This window comes from Mobula hypostoma, chromosome 3, assembly GCF_963921235.1.
Source record: "Mobula hypostoma chromosome 3, sMobHyp1.1, whole genome shotgun sequence".
In the NCBI taxonomy this organism is placed as follows: Eukaryota; Metazoa; Chordata; class Chondrichthyes; order Myliobatiformes; family Myliobatidae; genus Mobula; species Mobula hypostoma.
The window spans coordinates 108,008,596-108,030,606 of record NC_086099.1 but is presented as its reverse complement, the minus strand read 5'-3'; the positions used below and the strand labels follow the sequence as shown (position 1 = coordinate 108,030,606).

The 22,011-nt window shown below is 39.8% G+C and overlaps 1 protein-coding gene across 4 annotated transcripts in view; it reads left to right on the top strand.

Annotated features, from left to right (window-relative positions):
- ndst3 (N-deacetylase/N-sulfotransferase (heparan glucosaminyl) 3) overlaps window positions 1–22,011 on the top strand; it is a 1,028,434-nt gene that overhangs the window by 453,620 nt on the left and 552,803 nt on the right. For all 4 annotated transcript variants that reach the window (XM_063043575.1, XM_063043576.1, XM_063043578.1 and 1 more), the window contains one exon: window positions 433–505. The gene's annotated coding sequence lies outside the window, so the exon portion shown is untranslated. The remainder of the gene's footprint in view (window positions 1–432; window positions 506–22,011) is intronic.

Sequence of the window (22,011 nt, the reverse complement as noted above, 5' to 3'; positions counted from 1 at the left end):
AGTTGAAATAAATAAAATGTTGGTTAAATGCAATCTCTATAAAAATAGGCTTAAGTAAAATAATGGTCAGTCATACATTATTGGAGGAAAATGTTTACATTACTGGTTCAATTGCATAGCTAAAATAAATAATTATCTTTAGTATTGCTGAGCAACCACATTAAGAACTGTGGCCTTTGTAATCTACATCTTTAGCATCTTCAAATACTTAAAGACTGCAGGAGACAATGAATGATGGAAGTATTTAACTGATCTGTGGAACATTTTGTATCAATGAAACATAAAACTGAAAATTGCTTTGTAAAGTTGAGCATTTGTTTTCTGAGGCTATTTACTTTCTACAAATCACTAAAGAGGTAACTAATTGGAGCAAAGCTTTAGGTCTGTGTGATGAATTAATTTCTATTTTCCTATGTTATGTTTCTGTGATAGAGAGTCGAGGAGGAGGGAATACCTTTTGTATTGGTCATCAGAAGCTTCCTTTATGTGATGGAGAATTTTAATGGTAAGTTGAGTTAATGTTTATGTTGCAAGTTATTAAACAGTTAATGTGTATTTCTTGGACTTTGACAATCAAATTCTTCTTAAATTTACTGAAAATATTCTTGTACAAGTACTTTGGCTAGGCTATAGTATAAAATGGGCAATATCATGAAAACAAATTGACAGGTTTTACCAGAATGCTGCTGCGTTTATCATTTATTTTATACCATAAGCTAATTGAAAATGACTACATTGCTATTGAAAAATATGTTCCAGACTTTGTGTGATGCACCTTTTCATCTGTCAAACAAACCATTGTGACCTTTTTTTGGGGAGGATTGCGAGTCTGAATTTGAAAGGGTTTCTGCAGAATTGCTTATGAGGGAATATCATCTTTATGTTTGCAGTAATCTGACATAGTAGAATGCACAGGTTTAGTTCAGGTACCAGTAGGATGATTTTGATCCATGGTGAGGATGACCCTCGACATTAACATACAGCTCGGCTTTTCCCTACTGCCTTTCAGAGAGTTTACTAACTTTGCAGAGAAGAGAAGCTGAGACTGAGATCCTTTCATTTAATGAAAATGTGTTGAGAGAGCAATTTACGTTGCAGATACTGTGATATATTGAAATACCATGTTCTGTCGAAGGATTTTTGGACTCTCTTTCTACTCCCACAAATACAGTCTGGCCTGTGGACTTTTTAATAGCATTTTCTGTTTGTATTATTTGAACTATCATGTTCAGTCTTTGATTGCAATGATTTAACAATATGTTTGGTAAATCTAGATGCTAAATGCATGCCTTTTCTCCTATATGGCAAAGGAATTTCCTGTTCTCATTCTCTGTTAATTGGCATTTTGATGGTGGTATTGTAGAGCTTCATTTGCATTCTTCAAGAACTCTATCAAAGATTTATTCTCAAAGCAGTAATGACTATTAAATTCAATGCCTATGTCCTTGACTGAAAATTATTTAGTTTTAAAGTGATTAAAATAGATGAAGAACAAACATTAAACAGGAACATTTAATCCTGAAAGAAACCTGTACGAGATTATTCTGTGTTGTGCTATAATTTGTAAGTCCCCGCCCCATTAATGGCTATGTGAAACCCTTCCTTGATTACTCACTCCTCTGTACCCCACCCAGCAAACACCAGACCCTCAATGGGAGTTATTGCATTCAAAATAGTTCAATATCAATTCACCAGAGAGCTGGTTAGAGACATCTGTTGCCATTCGATACCTTTGACCAGGAATAAGGCCGGTTTTGTGTCTGGCTCAAACCTATGCATTCCTATGCAGGAATCATTCTGGGTAGTGGCAGGAAAGACTGTCAAGGCCAGGTCAAGGTCAAGTATTGGAGGAACTCAGCAAATCAGGCAGCATGCAGTACATGGAGAGGAATAAAGAGTCAACATTTCAGGCTGAGACACTTCATCAGGACCTCCAGCATTTTGTGCATGTTGCCTAAGATTTCCAGCATCTGCTGAATCTCTTGTGTTTCTGACTTTCTAGGCCACAATCTGTTCTAGTGCTGTGACAAAGCCATAACAGAAGTGACTAAAACATCTCAAATACTGCTGTGAAATGACAGGTCAGGCCAGGAAATGAAATGTTTCCTGGTTTGAGTCAAAGATGCAAGCTGTTCTGACCTAGATTTGATTCCCATCTTGGAGGAGCTGCCATACTGCTGACAAGACATCTCGCTGAGAGCTCAAGCAAGCCCTGACACAATTGTCTGACTATTGCACCAGCCTGAACTCCAACCAGTAAGAACTTTTATTGATTTAGATAAGAGAGTTGCTGCATTCTGCTTTGCTGCAATAGTTCCTACTGTACAATTACAGAATTAAAATTGTTAGCACATGCATTTCTATTGTGTGAATAGCTCAAGCTGATTTTCGTCGTAGCCAGATAAGTACCTTATATCACGTAATTACAAAAAAATATATGCACAATATATTCAAGTGTCAGTCTTGATATTGATAGCAAGATGATGATTCAAAATGAAGTTTGGGTTGCCATGTCTGTGCAATACTGATAGAATGTTACATTGTTGGAGGTGATGTTTTGGATGAGAAGATAAACAGAGTCCTTTGTCCACCTTCTAAATTTTCAGATTCCATGGCATTATCTGATGCAAAGTCAATGATCCCATTTGTCTTGTTGCTGTGCATGTGACATTTCTGTGACTGCCAGCTTTATCCACTGAGGAAATTTCAGAAATATTTCAATGACCAGTTATCAATCTAGCTGAGTGTTAGTATGAGGCTGAAGATGGAAAAGATGTGTAAATACCAAAGTCTAGATGTTTGGTCAAGTACTGCTTTGTTTTTGTACGTTCTGTGAATGAATTTGATATTTGTAGATCCAAGACTTAAAATCATAGTTCCAGAGTTATACAACACAGAATCAGATGTTGTAGCAGAATCACAGCACATCTCCACTACCATCCCCCAAACCACCCATATTAGGCTAACTGTCAAGTCCATAGCCTTCTATAGACCCCCTCAGCTACCTTCATTGACTCCAAGGAAAACAAATCTAGCCTATCCAATCTTTCTCCTTGACAAAATATTGACATTTCAGGTAGCAGCCTGCTATGTCTTTTCTAATTCCTGTTGTAATCTGTAGTCCATATCCCAGCTACTACTGGGAGGCCTGTATTCAACACCCATCAGGGTCCTTTTACCCTTGCAGTGTCTTAATTCAACCCACGAGGATTCAACATCTTCCGATCCTATGTCACATCTTTCTACTGATTTGATGCTATTGTTTACTAGTAGTGCCACACCACTCCCTCTACCTACTGTCCTGTCCTTCTGATACAACATGTAACCTTGGACTTTCAGCTCCCAACTACAACCATCCTTCAGCCTTGATTCCGTGATGATCACACATCATACCTGACAATCTGTAAGTGCAGCAAGATCATCCACCTTATCTCTTATACTTTGTGTATTGAGATATAACACCTTGAGTGCTGTATTTGCTATCCTTTTTGATTTTGCATCCCTAAAGCACTGATACTCACCCTGCTGGCTGCAATTTTGTCCCGTCACCTACCTGCCTTTCCTGACAGACTGACTGAATGCTAATTTTGTTTTTTTAACATCCGTCCTATTCTAAGCCCCTTCATTACGGTTTTCACCCCCTCCCCCCCAAATTAGTTGAAACCCTCCCTACCCAAAAGCTCTAACAAACCGGCCCGCAACAATATTGGTCCCCCTTGGGTTCAGGTGCAACCCGTCCCTTTTGAACAGGTTATACCTTCCCCAGAAGAGATCGCAATGATCTAAGAACCTGAACCCTTGCCCCCTGCACCATGCTTCTCAGCTATGCATTTATCTGTCACATCTTCCTGTTTCTACCCTCACTAGCATGTAGCATGGGTAGCAATCCAGAAATTACTATCCTGGACTTCCTGCTTTTCAGCTTCCTGCCTAGCTCAGAATTCTCTCTTCAGGACCTCATTGCTTTTCCTTCCTATGTCATTGGTATCAATATGCACCAAGACATCTGACTGCTCTCCCTCCCTCTCTAAGATGCTGTGGATGTGATTCGAGACATCACTGACCCTAGCACCTGGGAGGCAATGTACCATCCTGGTGGCCCGTTCACGTCCACAGAATCCCCTGTCTGTTCCTCTGACTATTGAGTCCCCTATCTCTATTGCTCCCCTCTTCTCCTTCTCTAGCTTTTGCACCACGGATTCATGCTCAGTGCCAGTAACCTCGTCTCTGTGACATTCCCCTGGGAGGTCATCCCCCAGAACAGTATCCAAATCTACAAAGTTTTAAAAACCGACAGAGAGCAACTAAAAGAATCATTGGAGGGCAAAAGATGAAATAAGAAAGCAAGCTAGCAAACAATATCAAAGTGGTTAGTAAAAGCTTTTTCAAGTATGTAAAACAAAATAAAAGAGATGCGTGTGCATATAGCAGGGGTCCCCAACATTTTTGGCACCACAGACCGGTTTAATATTGACGATATTCTTGCGGACTGGCCAACCGGGGGTGGGTGTTCAAGTACGGTTAACCTCACCTCAACATGTCTTTTACAATTAGGGTTGCTAACTTTCTCACTTCCAAATAAGGGACAAAAGTAGCAGTCAAACCCCAGGACACTTTACCCCAGAAAGACCACCATGACCATGAAGCCTTGTGCGGGCACCTGTGTGCGCATGTGTGATGTGCGCATGCGCGTACGTGCCAATTTTTCTTTCCCCTACAAATCTGTTTTGCCTTCATCTTCCCGACTATACTGTTATTTCTACATTATTTCTACTTTACTTGGACATTATTTCTACTTTATATAGGCTGTGTATTTATCCTATCGTTCCTGCTTTTTCTATACGTTAGTGTTATTTATTTTCGATTTTATGTGTTATTTGGTATGATTTGTTAGGTTATTTTTTGGGTCTGGGAACACTCAAAAAATTTTCTCATATGAATTAATGGTAATTGCTTCTTCACTTCACGCCATTTCGGCATGGAAGTTTTCATAGGAATGCTCTACTTTCGCGGGGGAAATACGGGACAAACCAATTTAGCCCAATGTACGGGATGTCCCGGCAAATACAGGACAGTTGGCAACCCTATGTTCAAGTTCAACAGAGCGTGACAGTGAATGAGGAAAAGTGCAGCTGACTCATATCGTTTCCTCGCGGCCCGGTAGCAAATGCTCTGCGGCCCGTACCGGTCCACGGCCCGGTGGTTGGGGACCGCTGGCATATAGGACTACTAGAAAATGAGGCCAGAGAAATAATAATGGGGGACAAGGAGATGACAGATGAACTAAATGAATATTATGCATCAGTCTTCACCGTGGAAGACACTAGCAGTGTGCCAAATGCTGTGTTGTGTGAAGGAAGAGAAGTGAGTGCAGTTACTATATCAAGGGAGAAAGTGCTCAAAAAGCTGAAAGACCTTAAGGGTACAGAAGTCATCCAGACCAGATGAACTGCACCCTAGGTGTTCTGAAAGAGGTAGCATTAGAAATTGTGGAAGGATTAGCAATGCTCTTTTAAAAATTATTGGACTCTGGCATGGTGCCAGAGGACTGGAAAATTTCAAATGTCACTCCACCCTTCAAGAAAAGAGGAAGGCAGCAGAAAGTAAATTATAGAACAGTTAGCCTGACCTCCGTGGTTGGGAAGATGTTGGAGTCAATTATTAAGGATGAGGTTATGGAGTACTTGATGACACAGGACAAGATAGAACCAAGTCAGCATGGTTTCTATAAAGCAAAATCTTGCCTGACGAAACTGTTGGAATTCTTTGAGGAGATTACAAGTAGGATAGATAAAGGGATTGCAGTGGATGTTGCATGTTTGGACTTTCAGAAGGCCTTTAACCAAGTGCTATACATGAGGCTGCTTACCGCGTTAAGAGCCCATTGTATTACAGGAAAGTTATTACCATGGTTGGAGCATTGGCTGATTGGTAGGAGGCAATAAAATAAAAGGATCCTTTTCTGGTTGGCTGCCAGTGATTAGTGGTGTATTGCAGGGGTCAGTGTTGGAACCACTTCTTTTTATTCTGTATATCAATGATTTAGATGATGGAATACATGGCTTTGTTGTAAAGTTTGGTAGTAGAAATAAATGTGTGGACTATTTTTTAGATGGGAGGGGGGGACTCAAAAACCTGAGATGTAAAGGGACTTGGAAGCCCTTGAGCAAACCACCCTAATGATTAACTTGCAGGTAGAGTCAGTGGTGAGGAAGGCAAATGCAAGGTTAGCATTCACTTCAAGAGGTCTTGAATACCAAAGCAGGGATGTGATGCTGAGGCTTCATAAGGTACTGGTGAGGCCTCACCTCGAGTATTATGAACAGTTCTGGGCTCCTCATCTAAGGAAAGATGTGCTGGCATTGGAGATGGTCTAGAGGAAGTTCACAAGGATGATTCCAGGAATGAAAGGGTTATTGTACGTGGACTGTTTGATGGCTCTGTGTCTGTACTTGCTGGAATTTAGGATCAGGGAAGATCTCATTGAAACCTTTCCAATGTTGAAAGGCTGAGACAGAATAGATGTGGAAAGGATATTTCCCATGGTGGGGGCATCTAGGACAAGAGGGCACAGCCTCAGGATAGAGGGGCATCCGGTATACTGTTAGCTTTCTTCAGCATTTTGGGAATCTATAGGAATACTTGAATTTGTACTCTTAAGATATTCAATATTTCCTGTAGCCCTGCCATTCGTGGTTATGCCCTGACCTTACTATTTCTGCCTCAGTGTATCACCTTCTTATCTGGATTAAATTCTATCTGCCATTGCTCTGCCTATCCATCAACTGATCAATATCATGTTGTGTCATTAGAGTATTCTTTGACAACACCACCAATTTTCATGTCATCTGGGAATGTGCCATCTCCTTTGACAGTGTATCCAAATTAATGTATTTTTCAAACATTGAGCTTTACAGCAACACTGTGGTCCAATGCTTTCCATTCACAAAATACAACCTTACAGTATTACCTTCTCTATCTCCTATTTCCAAGTCAGTATGGATCCACTTTGCAACCTCTCTTTCATCTCATTTTCTCCAAACATTTTGGACTAGACTCCCATATGGAACCTTGTCAAAGGTTTTACTGAAATCTTGTAGCCTACATCAACTGCACAGCCTCATGTACATATTTTGTTTCATCTTCTTGAAAAAACATTCAGTTGAGGTGTTCAGACAGAATCACCCACCAACTAAACCATGTTGACTATTTTGATCAATTTCCACCTTTCCAAGTTTGAATTAGTTCTGTCCTTCAGAATTTTTTTGCCAATAATTTCCCTACCACTGATGTTAGACTTAAGCTTGTGCTAACCTGACTTTTCTAGCTTCTTTTCTTCAATAAGGTTACTACGTTGGCTCACCTCTAGTTATCAGACAATATATTTTTATTCCTCTCTCCCAATTTTGTGCCAATGTCATTGTTTATTTTTGTGTACGTATATGTAATTTATTTAAGTTTATGTTAACTTGTGTTTTCCCTCATCCTATAATATACCTATACCAATGACAGCAATAAATATAAACTTGAACTGTCAGACCTATGGCACGCAAAGATTTAAGAAATTTCTTTGAGGATCCCAGCAATGTCCTCTGTTACCTTCTACAGCAGTTGGGGATGCATCTCCCCAGGTGCTGGGGATTTATTTCTGGGTAGAGCGTTAAAACAGAGCATCCTTCATTGAAGGTGGTAATCCTCAGTTGCAGCATCTGGATGCAGTGATCAAGATTTGCATTGTGTGAAACAAAAGAGTTCTTAAAGACATCATACATATTGTAGCAATGATATTTTTGGGTTTTTGCACTGTCTCTAGCCCTGCACGACCTTAATGAAAAGCTGTTCTTTGATGGAATTCTCTTGGGTAGAGAAGAAAATTAAGTTAACTGACAAGTTCTACTCCTGTCAATAACAAATTTGTTTTAGTAATTTATGTGTAATAAAAAGTTAACTAAAAATATCTGGCTAAGTTCTACAGGAAGAACATTAAAACTGAGATTGACAATTATGAATTTATACTGCACCACACAATTGGATTAATTCATCATGCAAATGTGTCTGCAGCAAGCCAGACTCAATTCAAACTAGCAAGGATAGAAAAGCAGTTCAACTGACCCAAACTGGGGTGCTGGCCTAAAATTTTCCCACTATTATAATGAATGCTAAATGTCTTGAAAAAGTTGCTGCTTAACAGCTGAAATGTCATGAAAGTATCAAATCGGTTTGCCTGAAGATGAAAGTTTACATTCGGAGGGCAGTTATAATCTGACAAACCATCCAACAATCTCATCACTGCAAAGCACTGAATGTTGCATTTGAATAAAGCAGTGCATGATATCAGTATTATTGTGAGTCAAAACACTTTCACAGTAATCATCAATTTCAAAATACTTTATCCACACAAGGCCATTGAATATTTTAACTAGTTTGTGTTCATCACCCTCGGAAGGGTATTGGAACGAAAACTCCATTGCATCAGTGAACTGTTTTACCCAGTTCTTTCAAGAGTAGTGCCTAAGGCTCATCTTTATAGATTTGGAGGTCCTGTATTTCTAGTCAGCACTAAAATAATTAAGTTTAACCCTATCACTGACAGTGCGTATGTGTGTCATTTTGTAGCTGGAGTATAGCTGCTGTGTCTGTGAACATTTCCAAATCAGCGTGTTACAGTCAGTGTAGGTGAGTTTAACCTATTGCAGTCTGGCATAGTGCAGGAAAAGATGTCAGAGACTGCTGGAACATTGTATTGTGTTGGAATTCCACAGTTTCTGTCACTGAGGCTCATTGGGCCACAAAAGTTTGGCAAAGAGGTGTCATAAGGAACATAGAATCATGAAATCACAGAAACAGGCCCTTTGCTCTGTTATTCTACCGAATCTCATTGATCCTCATCTGGCCCATATCGCACTATACCCCTCCCCTCCATTGTACTTATCCTAAATTAAAAATTGCCACTTTCACTGACAGCTAGTTCCACACTCACGCCACCCTCTGAGTTAAGAATTCCCCCTCAATTGCTCCTTAAGTATTTCACCTTTTATCCTTAACCTGTTGACCCTAGTTCTGGTCTCAGCCAACCTCAGTGGAAAAAAGCCTGTTTACATTAACCCTTTCTCTACCCCTCAATTGTACATACCTTTATCAAATCTCCCCTCATTCATAATTGTGTATACCTCTATCAAATCTCCCCTCATTCATAATAATATATACCTCTATCAAATCTCCCTCATTCTCCTATGCTAAAGGGAATAGTCTTTTCAACCTTTCCCCATAACTCAGGTAAGAGGCCAGAATGGGGAATATAAGAAGAGGGGAAGGGAGGGAAAAGTTTTTTTTAAACCAGAAGGAGAAATTGATACTGATGCCATCAGGTTGGAGGCTCCACAGACAGTATGTAACATGTTGCTGCTCCACCCTGAGGATGCCAAGGATTGACATGTCCGAATGCAGATTGGAATTAAAATGTTTCACCACCAAAGGTTCTGTTTTTGGTGGATGGAGCAGAGGTGCTCAACGAAGCGGTCCCTCAATTTACGACAGGTCTCACTAATGTAGAGGAGGTCACATAAGGTGCACCAGACATGCTAGATGACCCAGCAGACTTGCAGGTGTAGCGTTGCCTCACATGAAAGCACTTTCTGGGGCTCTGAATGGAGGTAAGGGATGAGGTGAATGGGCAAGTGTAGCACTGTGGCCTCTTGCAGGGATAAGTGTTGGAAAGATGAATGGACAAGGAAATCATGGCAGGTACAATCCCTGCGAAAAGTGGGGTGGGGTGGGGGAGGAGGTAAAGGTATGTATGTTGGTTGGATCCTTTTGGAGATGGTGGAAGTTGCAGAGAATGATGTGTTGGATGCAGAGGCTCATGGGGTGGTGGGTAAGAACAAGAGGAACTCTATCACTGTTGAGGCAGTGGGGAGATAGGATAAGCATGGATGTTAAGGAAACTGAGGAGGCTAGAAATGAACCAAGTGAATTTAAGGCAGGGTGGCAGCTGGAGGGAACGTTGATGAATTAATGAGCTCAGCATGGGTGCATAAAGCAGCATCAATGCTATTTGACTTCCCAAAATGTATTGCCTCCTACTTGTCGAGATTTAAGTCCATCTGCCATTTTACTGCCCAAATGTTCAACTGTTCTGTCCTTTGGTAGTTGTAGATGTGGACAGATCTGGTCAATTTCCCTATTATCTGAAAGCTTACTGATGAGATCATCTACATTTTCAGCCAAAATGCGAACAGTGGACTCTGTACTGATCCATATAGAACACCACTGCTCTCATACTTCTATCATCAGAAAAACACCCATATACCACAACCCATGTCTCTGTGACCAAGTGGATTCTGGATCTAATTTACAGTAAATCTCTGTAAATCCTTTGTGGCTTAGTCTACCATGAGGGACCGTGTCAAATGCTCTGTCAAACTCCATGCAGAAAACACCCACTATTCGTCCCTCATCAAAAATTTCCATCGCTTTCTTAATTAAGTTTTTGAAACTGGACCTCCTCAGAATATAAGAAGAGCTGACTACCCCCAATAAACATTCCGATTAGCTTTTTTGAATATGAGTAAATTCTGGCCCTAAGAATTTACTCCAATAATTCCCCTACCTCTATTGGCCTCTAATCTCCTAGTTTGTTTCTAATATCCTTCTGAAATAAAGGAACAACGTTGGTAATTCTTCAGTCTTCAGACATCAGCTGTGGTGAAAGAGGCATCCGTTAGTCTTGCGAGACCATGGATCTGCTCCTGGAAAGTCTTCACTCTCCAGGGCGCAGGCCTGGGCTAGGTTGTATGGAAGACCAGCAGTTGCCCATGCTGCAAGTCTCCCCTCTCCACAACACCAATGTTGTCCAAGGGAAGGACACTAGGACCCATACAGCTTGGCACCAGTGTCGTTGCAGAGCAATGTGTGATTAAGTGCCTCGCTCAAGGACACAACACATTCCCTCGGCTGGGGCTCAAACTCATGACCTTCAGGTAGCTAGTCCAATGCCTTAACCACTTGGCCATGTGCTCACACACGTGAAAGAGGATACAAAGGATTTCTGTCCAGGTTCCAGCAGCCTCCTCCCTTGCTTTTCTCAGTATCCTGCAACAGATCCTATTAGGCCCTGTAGAATTAATTACTTTGATTTTTTTTTCCAAGGCATCCAGCACCCCCTCCTCCTTAATATTAACATCCACTTCCCTAAAGTCACCGTCATTCATGTCCTTCTCGGTGAATACCAATTCAAACTGCTTAATAGCATCCTCACTCACTTCTGGCCCCATGCATAAATTTCCTCCTTTGGCCTTAGAAGACCTACTCTTTCTCTAGCTGCCCAATATGACCTCACACATGTTTAAAATAATTTGGGATTCTTCTTTATCCTACTTGCCAAGGACATTTCATGGCCCTATGATGTCTGTGTTGGACGTCAACGTTATATCATCTACCTGATAGGGCACTGAACACCTGTGCCAACTAACTGGAGGGAATGCTGGAAGATATCTTCAATCTCTCACTGCTACAATTGGAAATTCGCACCTGCTTCAAAATGATGACAATCGTACCACTGCCCAAGAGGAGCACTGTGATCTTCCTAAACAACTATTATCTGGTTATGCTCACAGCTGCTGTGATGAAGTGCTTTGAGCGAGTGGTCATGGCCAGAATTAACTCCTGCCTAAACAAGGACTTGGACTCACTGCAGTTTGCCTATCACTACTATAGGCATACAGTGGATGCAATCTAACTGGCTCTCCACTAACCTGAGATCGCCTGGACAACAGCAACACCTATGTCAGGTCATTGTTCAATGTTCAACACCGTCATATCGTCAGTACTAATCAACAATCTGGGCCTCCGTAACTGAATGCTTGACTTTTTCCATTGGGGGATCACAATCAGTGCAGATCGGAACATCTCCTCACTGACAGTCAACACGGGAGCACCTCAAGGATGCACGCTTAGCCCACTGCTCTACTCTTTAAGCCCAAAACTGTGTGGCTAGGCACAGCTCAAACACCATCTATAATTTTGCAGATGACGACTATTGTTGGCAGAATTTCAGCTGGTGATGAAGAAGTGTACAGGAGTGAGATAGATCAGCTGGTTGAATAGTGTGATAATGACAACCTTGTACTCAATGTCAGTAAGACCAAGGAATTGATTGTAGACTTCAGGAAGGGGAAGTCGAGGGAACACACACCAGTCCTCAATGAACGATCAGTAGTGGAAAGGGTGAGCAACTTCAAGTTCCTGGGTGTCAGCATCTCTGAGGATCTATCCTGGGTCCAGCATAATGGTGCAATTACAAAGAAGGCACAACAGTGGCTGTATTTCATTAGGAGTTTCAGGAGACTTGGTTTGTCAGCAAAGACTCTAGCAAATTTCTGCAGATGTACTGTGGTTGCATCACCGTCTGGTGTGAAGGGGCCACTGGAGAGGACCAGAAAAAGCTGCAGAAAGTTGCAAACTCAACCAGCTCCATAATGGGCTCTAGTCTCACCAACATCAAGGGCACCTTCTGAAGGCAGTGTCTCAAAAAGGAAGCATCCGTCATTAAGGACCCCCATCACCCAGGACATGCCCTCTTCTCTTTGTTGCCATCCAGAAGGTGGTACAGGAACCTGAAGACATAAATTCAATGTTTTAAGAACATTTTCCTCTCTGCCATCAAATTTCTGAACGGGCAATGAACTACCTCACTTTTTTTCTTTTTTTGCTCTTTTTCACTACTGATTTAATTTATATGGTGTGTGTTTATATGTTTGTCTAATTGTGATTTATGTTTTTTTATTATTATGGATTGCAGTATAATTCTGTTTCAGATTTTGATGGCTCTCATAGTCCTTCTAATTTTTCGTTTGTGTTCCTTCCTGCTGCCTTCATGTTCCTCAAGGCCCTTGTTTCTTTTCAGCTTCGTAGACCAGGTTTCATCCTTTTCAGGAACTACCTTAATGTTTATGGAATTGTGGTCACGGTGGCAAATTGCTGCGCCACTGAAATTTTGGTCATCTAGCCATGTTTATTCCCCAATATAAGGTCTTGTGTGACCCTATTCCTAGTTGGACTCATTTACACTTGTTTCAAGAAACCCTCCTGTACCCTCTCACCGTTCCCTGTATTGATGTCAATTGGGTGTGATACTTCCAGATTGATTGTTGTATCTCAGTACTGGAGTACTGTAGGCTGACTAGTATGAAACTGCTGATGGCAACCACCGTGAAATAAAGGCATGAATGTGTAAACTGACATTTTCACATGTTTCCTTGTAAAATTAGAGCTCTTCACAAAGGACTACCTTCCCTTCATATAAAATAATTTTTGTGAACATTTTTTGCGTGATTGAGCAAAAATATGTAAAAAGATTAATTCAGGACTCTTACCCAGCCCTCCTATTTTCACGCTGCCTGTACTTTTAAGTCATTGGTTTTCCTCCCCTTGTAGCTTCTCTTGTGGAAACACTTGGATGGAAAGATTAAACGTTTTACAATCGTTCAACACACAACACAAAACAACTCAGAAAAGGGAAGTTTTACTCGTTGACAAATTGTGCATAAGGTTCCTTCTCTGGTTCTCCAAATACAAGGCCATGTTTATGCAGATACAGTGTGCATTGTTGGTAAAGAAAATACCTTACAAAATAGTTATGTGAAATGTGTAAGGTGTTACAGTGACAATTATCCAGTTTCATACACTGTGGTGAACAAGCCGTACCCCACCCCCATTAAGTTTCATAACCTGCTTTTAATGTTTGTGTATGCTGTGTATGTTTGTGTATTGACTCTGCTGGGGCATTTACTGAGCCAGCAAAATAGTATTATCTTGCAGGTTTTTTGCAAAGCCTCCAGGGATGGCCTGCAAATATTAAGCATGCTTGAAAAAAAAATCTTTTTACAGGAAGCTTCTTTCCCCTGGAAGTGTATGAAAAATGTGATAGGTTGTTGCAGTTAGTCTCATTTTGCCTTCACCAAATGTGGCCTAACTAGAGTTTTCTAAAACTGCACCATAACTCCCGGATTTGATTGAAGTCTTTTGTATCCTTCCATTAACAGGCATAAAATGAAGCTAGGCTCTCACAAGCAGCTTTCTCTGTATAGACAAATCTCGTCCTTTGTTATTGCAAGATCAGTGCCAGCTGGGGAGGAAGTGATAGGGGAAGGTTACCCAGCTATCCCCAGATGAATTTAGTTTGTAGTTTTAATTGAGCGACTCACTGCTAAATCATAAAAAGAAAGTTGTGTAGACCTTTCAAAGCTTCTTGGGCACTTTAGGCTTCTCAATGCCCTCTTTTGGAAGCCAGGAAAAGATCTCATTGAATGCATTTGTTTAAATCTTACATTAGATCCCACCCTGACAGGAAAGCAGGAACACCTAATTTGGGAAATAGGTGGTACGGTAGTGTTAGCAGAAGGCTTTACAGTGCCAGTAACCTCGGTTCAATTCCCATTGCTGTTTGTAAGGAGCACGTACATTCTCCCTGTGACTGCATGGTTTTCTTCCAGGTGTTCTGGTTTCCTCTCGCCTTCCAAAGACATACGAGCGCTGATCGATAAGTTAGTGGCCTGAGGTAGAAGGAGTCAATTTTCGAAAGCCTAGCACATTTATTTTTCAACATTGTCCCCTCCTACATTTAAACACTTAGTCCAGTGGTCATGGAGCATACGGATCTGGGACCTCCAGAAAGTGTCCACAGCAGGGGTGATTGATAAGTTTGTGGCCTAAGGTAGAGGGAGATGAGTTATACAGCTCTCGTTACAGGCACATGAGGTTCAATTCTTTGAGTGATTATGCAGAAAGTTTGAAGTTAATAACTCATCAGTTGGTAACTCATCAGGGGTGATTGATACATTCGTGGCCTAAGGTAGAAGGAGATCAGTTATTAACTTAAAACTTTCTGCATAATCACTCAAAGGGTTGAACTGCATGTGCCTGTAACGAGAGCTGTATAACCCATCTCCTTCTACCTTAGGCCATGAACTTATCAATCACCCCTGCTGTGGACACTTTCTGGAGGTCCAAGATCCGTATGCTCCACGACCGCTGGACTAAGTGTGTAAATGTAGGAGGGGACTATGTTGAAAAATAAATGTGCTAGGTTTTCTAAAATTGACTCCTTCTACCTTAGGCCACGAACTTATCAATTATTCCTCGTATAGGGTAGTAGGTTAACTGGTCACGTGGATGTAATTGGGCAGCAAGGACTCGTTGGGCCCGGATAATCTGTAACTGAAACTTGGACTTGGGGTTCCACAGTCCAAATTGCCATCATTAATGGACTATTTTACTGAGTACTTATTGATGATGCTTGTTTTAACTTTAAAGGCCCAATGCCAAGTCCAGGTCAAGGCTGCTCTTTATGCCACTTTGTTCTTATTTACTTTAAACCATGAGACATAATCCTATGTAAGAAATGTTTAAGGATCAAGTTCTATAGAACAGATATTTAAACTTGGTTTTCCCTTTTTAAATGTTTACAATACTTTGACATTAGTATCTTTCAATTTGTAAGAAGTCTTTGCATGTGTGAACATTACCCACAAGGAAGGTGTATGTATGAATGGACAACCAACTGAAATACACTTACTGCTTATGGCAATATCTAGTGAAAATGCAAGTAGTGGATGTGTTTGATGCCTTGTATTTTAGTGCAGCAAAAGGTGACAGGCACTGTTGGAACATCCTGTCGTGGTGAAATTCCCACAACTCCTGCTTCTGTTAGGCACTAATTTTGAACTCCCAGCAAAATCCTATGAGAAGCACATTTAAAGCACAAGTTCTAAAGAGCAGATATTTAACCAGAGTTTCATTTTTGAAATGTTTACACAAATTTCACATGTCCTTGAACTTGAAAGAGGTTTTGCATGAGTGAAAATTTCACTGCAAAACCATTTCCACACTTGCAAAGGAGAACCAATCACATCACGGCACCTGTTTGTAATCACTATTTCTACTTCAGCCATTTATTGAGACATGTGCAACAGTCTACTGTACTGAGCTCAAAAAGATGCTTTTTTTTCTAAGAGCAAATGCTACATTTCCCCAAGCTGTCCGCTACAAAAGACTTATCTCGAAACCACACAAGATGTTGATGGTGGTGAAGCATTTTTTTGTGGGTTTGTTTCAATGCACATCAATCCCAAACCTTCGTTTACCTACTCTAAGCTAACCAAGCTGCTGCTTTTTATACAGACACAGTTGTCTGCCAGACATAGACAGTGGTTGTGGGAAATGAGGGAGTTGGTTACTGCGTATGATTGCTGCTGCCTACCAATCTTCTTTCCTCCCACACTGATGTACAACACATGTATACCAGTCCTCCCACTCACCCACACTCCCTCACATTCTGCACTTGTCCAGACCAGGCTTTCAATGCTCCAACTTGTTTTGATATCTCACAACTTCCGTGATATTCTGAAGATATTTTTTGTGATTTGCATCTTTCAACAAGATAAGCAGCATTGAAATATGGTGATGCTGTAATGTTCTATCACATCACGAGAGGGTATTATAAAAATGGGAAATGATGTGATACAGTATTTGATGTTGCCAAACTTCTGCTTCAGGGACAGACATTGTTCCTCAGCATCCAAAGTGGCAGAAGGGAGCCTGTGCTCATGATGCATTAGAATTGCACTTCCTGCCTTTTTAGTTATTTCATTGCTATAGAATGAGACCTGTTATTCCCAAACTGTAACGTGTGTCAATAACAGAAAAGAAATACTCTTGAGCAATTTTGTTCTTTTCAGAATTTCAAACCCAGCTTCCAGCTCAGTGGTTGTCCTCTTTTCATTTGAAGTTGCTGGCCATCCTTTATGCCTTTTTTAAAAAATACAGGTGGTGAAACTCTGGCTGTAACTGAGCAGCATGTGTCTGGTTCTAAATAATGGTTCCTGAAATCAGAGGTCACACTTTTGATGTGCAGGCTAGGTGCCATGCGGTATAGCAAGGCCTAATGAAAGAATTGTGGAGATAGTGACAAAACTGGTTTTAAAATGCTGGAATTACTCAGTAGGCAGGGAGCATCTATAATAGGGATTCCTAACCTGGGGTCCATGGACACCTTGCTTAATGGTATTTGTCCATGGCATAAAAAAGGTTGGGAATCTTTGAAATAGATAAAGAGAAGCTAAGTTAACATTTTAGGTTGAATGGCCAGATTTGCTCAGTGTTTCCGGTATTTTCTATTCTTATTACAAAACAAAATTTCTATCCTGTTTAATCCTGACTCATGCATAGGAGCTTTTTATGTACAATGTCTGATCTCACAATTACTATGTCCTTGCCATGCAGATTCTGGGGAATCAGTCAGTTGTCAAAGACCACTCATGATTAGCAGCTGCAGAACAGCAGCATGAAAGGCTGCCATAGAGAAAGGAGAGGTGAGGAGAGGAGTAGATGGGTGTGGACTTCAGTGCCTCTGGCAGTCTCAAAGCAATGGTCTGGTAAAATGGGCCCACATAATGCTTGTTAGAATCCCATTACAGTGAGTGGCCACTATTGAACCACCAGGAAGCCAGTGATCAAACCTATGCAAGGAAATTAATTTCATGGTAGTATTTCATGCATACTTTGATAATGCATTTACTTTGACTTTGTAAACCCAAAATAGAAGTCACAGGTTACACATAGCAGCCAATTTCTGTCAATAAATGTTGAAATAAAGGCTGTACAGCAGCAGACGTTATTAGAAGTGAAGTTCTGATAAATCGCCTGTCCTGGGCAGGGTTTCGAAACAAAATGTTGACAGTTCCTTTCCTCTCTCAGATGCTGCTCGGAACCACAGAATTCCTCCAGCAGATTGTCTGTTGCTCCTGATTCTGGCATCTTCAATCGCATGAGTCTTTTCTGATAAATGTTATTGTTTTGACATGTTAACTCTCCTTCTCTATCCAAAGATGGTGCCTGACCAAATGAGCAATTGCATCATTTTCTGTTTTTTTTTAATGATTTTGATGCACTGCTCAAAATTGGTGAGACTAGGTGAGAGTAAGAGTTCGGCACAGACTAGAAGGGCCGAGATGGCCTGTTTCAGTGCTGTAATTATTATATGGTTATATGGTTACGCTCGTGTTGGGAAACATCAAACACACTGGTGTATCTTAAATGGGCTCTCTTTGAGGCGATCACTAGTTGATCAGGGAATGATTGCAATTGAATATGCAGGGATTTTTTTGCATAAAGCAAGAACAAACTTCATTTCTAGAATTGAATGATCCTGTAGAACTTGAGAATAGAATGAATATCAAGAAACTAGGTCATGCAATTGAAAAGGTATCCTAAAATGAAGACTGAGGTTGTTTTAATAAAAGATATTTGGACAGGTATATGGATAGCAGACATTTAGAGGGAGATAGGCCAAATGCCTGCTAATGAGACTAGCTTTGATGGGAATCTTGGTTGGTATGGAGCAGGTGGGCTGAGGGACCAGTTTTCATGCTGTATGATGCCAACTCCATGATTCCATAAATTTAGGCATTCAATTTTGAGCTTTCCAGACTTGTTCTTGACAGTGAATATTGCTCCAACTCAGTGATATTTAATCCTAATCTTTGGTGACTGTTTTGGAATTAGCTGTCCCAATCCCCAAATTGGTTTAAGAATCTGGCTGAAACTTTCCTAACATGATTTCGGACTGCCTTCCATACCATTTGTGCATCCCCACGAGCTCACTGTTGATTGCTGCATATATTCAACTTAATTTCACTTTCCATAAGAACAAATGTGATAGGAATTCGTCTGTGATTGCATACACACATCTTTTGAAATGCTAGTAAACTAATTAAACTTTGTTCCATTGAAGTTAGTAGAAACAAATTTAAGAACCAGGTTGAGTGTAACACCCAAACACATTTATACCATGCTTTTAATCCATGAGTTATAAACAATTTTATATGTGACTAACTCATTGTTATGTCGGAATGATTTTGACTGTCAATCCAACAGCCTCTCCCACATCCGTCCTATTTTTAATAAGTAATAAACAAGTGTTCAGAGGAAATGAAGCAAACAAACTATTAATTTGAAGCTCTATGATTGTTCTCCAAAATTGTAAGATTGTGTTTCTAGGAGATGCATTTAATTTCTAGACAGTTCTGGCCACTGCTCAGGGGCTGGTCACCACAAACTAATTAAATAAATATTTAAAGAGGAGCGTATCATTTCTCAGTGAAGACTTTCCTGCAATCTTTGTAGCTAAAATGGGACTATATTAATTAGCTTAAATACAAGTTCTTTAGCAGGTAAATCCCTTGGATATGGTTTATTGTATGCAAAGTAGATAGTTAGGCCGAAGTTTTCTCCTAATTCAATTGAAACACTTTTTTACCTCAGTGGAAATCCATGTTTGTAAATCAATTGATTTAAAGTTGATGTAGCAAAGAACTGTAAAAGTAAAGTGATTTGTTACATCAGCAGATTGTAAATCTGATTGCATTCAGGTCTCTGACCAGACTACATTCCACATAGGAAGAAATAAAAGAAACAAAAAAAAACATTAATCATGGGTGACTTAATCTTCAAGCTGTCTGGCAAACCAAATAGAGACAGTATTGTGGACAATTTCGTAGAAGCATTTGAAACATTTTTCACAGAATATTATGAAGTAGATTGTACCAGGCAACAGATTATTTTAAATCTGGTTATATGTAAATAAATGCTATTAATTAAGAAATCTCTTGTGAAAAATTATGACAACATGATGGAATTTTATAAATAGTAGTTTAATGATAAAGTCATAAATTTAGGATGATCAAGTTAAATAAAAGGTATTAAATCAGTCTGAGGTGAAAGTTAGCTAAAGCAGGTCAGTAAAGTAAATTGAAAGGTATGATGTTAGATAAGAAAGGGCAGTAACTCAGACATGCTTCATGATTTTCAACAACAACATTTCATCGAGAAAGAATAATGATCTATTAGCAGCCAAATGAAGTAGTAAAGGAATGACTTAGAATGAAAGGAAAGGCTTACAAGTTTGCAAAGAATAGAAATAAGCCTGAACACTAGGAGAATTAAGGAGTCAGATAAAAAAAGTAATACAGAGGAAAAATACTTAGGAAGAAATTGAAAAAACTGATTAAAAGAATTGTTTGTAAAATGATATCAAATGTTAAAATATTAGAAGCTGAACAAGGAGAGTTAATAAAGAGGCAAAAAGTAACAGGGAATATTTTGTATATCTTCATAGCAGGAGATTCTGAGCAAATACTAGATATCACTGTAACATGATGTCCCATCAAAGCCCCCAAAAAGACCTTGATCTAGAGTCTATCAGAAAACTACTGTCCATAACCAAACACTTTGGTATCTCAGACAGAATCTCTCTCACTAACGAGGGAGAAAGGGGTCAATTGAAATGTTGGCTTTGAAAATATAGAGGTTGCAATTTGAAATAAAAGCAGAAAACATTGGAAATAGACAGCTTCTCAAAGTTCAGAGGTATCTGGGACCTAAGTACCTTAACTAATGTTCTATGAATACCTTCCCAAAATAGACTTAATTTAGGGCAATCCCAGAAACTTTGAGATGCTCTATTTGGGGCATGTATTGTTCCTTGAACAGAAGGAAGATATAAAGTTGCTGCAGGCCCTCTTAGCGGCAAGTAAGAAATCAATCACTAGAAAATGGCTAAATCCAATACCACCTACATTAGAAGATTGGTACGAAATTATCTTGGAAATATTTAAAATGGAAAAGTTGACCTACTCCCTGAGAACTCAAAAAGAAACATTTTATCGAATCTGGAATAAATGGATTGAATATATAACCCCAATGCGAGCAGACTTTAGATGACTCTCCTAATGATTTATATTGCTCTTCTCATCAACACAGTAATATTGCTAACGTAAGCACCCCTCGTCTAAATGTTTGTTGTTTTTTTTTGGAAAATAGAGAATTAACACAAGTAAAGGGAAAGATTTGGGAAAGGGATAAAAAAAAAATGAAAAAATTAAGTAAATAAGTACATAGGGATTGGATAATTATGTCTGCGGGCAGGAACAAGCACGAACAAATTGGGATATAAACACCTACAATGGTTGGTATATAGGCTTGTATGCAACATTTTGGACCAGTGGAAATGGTCCAGAAGGGTTGTATGGAAACTATTATTACCATTTTTCTTAACAACTAATTTCATTACTTAGCCTAATAGGTTAGATTTACCACAGTACATAATTATCTATTTAAATGTTTATTTTGCTTTTATATCATCTCAATGTGTACTTAAGAATGTATAAATAATTGTAGTTTTATACATATAAAAAAATGGAAAAGGTTATATGTGTGAAAAAAGTACATGATAATTGTGAACTCCTTATCCAAATACAAAAAAAGGAAATAGACAGCTACCGGGCTTCATCTGTGGAAAGAGAAACCAGAGTTAAAATTTCAGGTAAAATATACCCTTCATCACCAATGGGGAAGGAGGGATGAAGAAGACAGAGGGGATCTCTCTGACATGTCATGGGGATATATTGTAGATGTCCCCCGGTTAATCAGGGCATCTAGGAGTAAATGTTGGCCATTTGTCCAAAGAGTCATAGACATAGAGCTCTACAGCACAAGGCAGGCCCTTCAGCCTCTCTAGTCCATGCCAGATTATTATTGTGCCTTGTTCCATCGACCTGCACCTAGACCATACCCCTTCCATCACGAAAGGATTTTGAGAGTACTCCTGGAGAAGTTGTCATCTCCTTATTTATGAAAAGATATACTTGTCCTGAAGGCACTACAAAGAAAGTTCATTTTATTGATTGCAGGGATGAGAGAGTTAATGTATGAAGAAAACTTGAAAACACTAAGTATACACTATCTGGTTTGGAAGAACAGGAAGTGATCTCATTGATCTTTAGTGGATACTGAAGTAGTTGGATAGAGTGGATGTGGTGAAGATGTTTTCTGTGCTGAGGAGATCTGTGGCCATGGGGCAGAGTCACAGGATAAGAATAAGGCGAAGTTTGGGAATATTTTACTCTGAAGTAACTGGCAGATGCTCAGGCATTATGTATATTCAAGACTGAGAAA